Source organism: Chinchilla lanigera, unplaced genomic scaffold (genome assembly GCF_000276665.1).
Source record: "Chinchilla lanigera isolate Chin_1 unplaced genomic scaffold, ChiLan1.0 scaffold00063, whole genome shotgun sequence".
In the NCBI taxonomy this organism is placed as follows: domain Eukaryota; kingdom Metazoa; phylum Chordata; class Mammalia; order Rodentia; family Chinchillidae; genus Chinchilla; species Chinchilla lanigera.
Genome location: NW_004955464.1, coordinates 6,347,224 through 6,348,991, shown reverse-complemented (window position 1 = coordinate 6,348,991; position 1,768 = coordinate 6,347,224).

Genomic DNA, 1,768 nt, shown 5'->3' with positions numbered 1-1,768 from the left:
TTAAACTTTTTATTTTTTGGTACCCAGGACTGAACTCAGGACCTTGTGCTTGGCAGGCAGGCGCTTGTGCCACTGAGCTATATCCCCAGTCGGTAGCTTTAAATTTGCAGCAATCCTCCTGTCTCAGCTTCCGAAGAGCTGGGATTACAGGCATGCACCACCATGCCTGGCTGAAGAGAAATTTCTTTGGCTAATAATTTAACCAAACAATTGGTTGAGCTGTGTTATATACAACATCACTTGAAAAAAAAGACAAAAGGGCTGGGGTAAAGACCTGTGTGAGGCTCTTGCTTAGCCTGCCCCAGGCCCTGGGCTCAAAGCCCAGCAACCCCTCCCCCAAAAATGTCTTCATTCTCCTTCTACCACTTGTAGTTTCTGTTACGCTGACGGACGTAAGTGTTTCCTAGAGAAGGTCTTCCAGGCTTCTCCTTTACTCTCCTATTCTACTTGTTTAACATGCATCATAAGAGTCCAGTAGCCCGGTCTATCCCAGAGCTGCTCCAGTGAAGACAAAGCAAATGGCAGAAACTATTACTGCTGCTTACTTTAATCATTATTAAACCCAGCACTCTGGCGGGCTGAAGCGGAAAGATTGAAAGTTCAAAGCCATTTCCTGTCTTAAAAAACAAACGAAACAAACAAAAAAAAAAAACTGAGGCGCTAGCTCAGCGGGAAGCCCTGGGTTCCATCCCCTGCACTGCAAGTAAACAAATAAATGAAATAATAAGTAGATCCACGGGAACAGATAAACAGTCGTTTAGGATTTGAAATCAATTCGCATCGTGGGCCAAGTACTATTGTAAGGGGTCTATAATTTTAAATGCCACTAGGGCTATAGAATAGCAAATTCCAGGCCCTCCTGCGAGATTTAGGGAGACCTTGGCTTGATAATAATAATAATAAAAAAAGATGGGTAGATATGTATGCAAATACCGGGTCCTGGGGTGTACAGAGGTTGGAAGCCTGGGTAATGAGGAATCAGGAGGATGAAAGAGGCAGCCGGTGAAGCAGATGAGCAGAGAAGGGCTGGAATGTGCACACCCGTAATCAGCTACTTAGCTACTCAGAAGTCTGAGGCAGGAAGTCTACAAGTTCCAGGTCATTAGGACAATTTGGTGAGATCCGGTTTCACAATGAAGAAATAAAATGGGCTGAGGGTATGAGGCAGTGAGTGCTAGGACACTTGTTTAGCACGTGTGTGAGGTCCCGGGTCCAATTTCAGTGCAGGAATTAAAAAACAAAAGCGAGGGGGGCAGGGTAGGGGTGGAAAAAGAAGCATTTAAAATATATACAGTAGTGGGGTTTGATTGCCCACCCGTGTAATCCCAGCAATCGGGAGGCTGAGGCAGGAGGATCGTTTCGAGTTTGAGGCCAGCCTGGGCTACAAAGGCCAGCCTGAACTGCATAGCGAGACCTTGTCTCAAAAAGACAAAATAAATAAATTTTAAAAATGATTATATACAGTATTCAATTCTGCAATGACCCAATGCTAGTCCTTGAAAGTGTTCCTGCCGGGCAACAGGAACGCACTATCTGGATACCCCGCGGCGTGGGTTTGAGCGCACGAGCTGGGGGAGCAGCTGGTCACTGAGAGGTCAGCGTTGGGGGGGCCTCTCTGGCCCAGCGGACCCGGGGGTGCAGGGGGAGGGCCCGAGGGGGCGGGGTCTGCGGCTGCGGGCCCAGGGCGCCTGCGCGCGTCCATCCGGGCGGGCGGGCGGTTCAAAAGCCGTGCAAGGCGAGCAGCGTGCGCGGCTCGCGGAGGCAGACG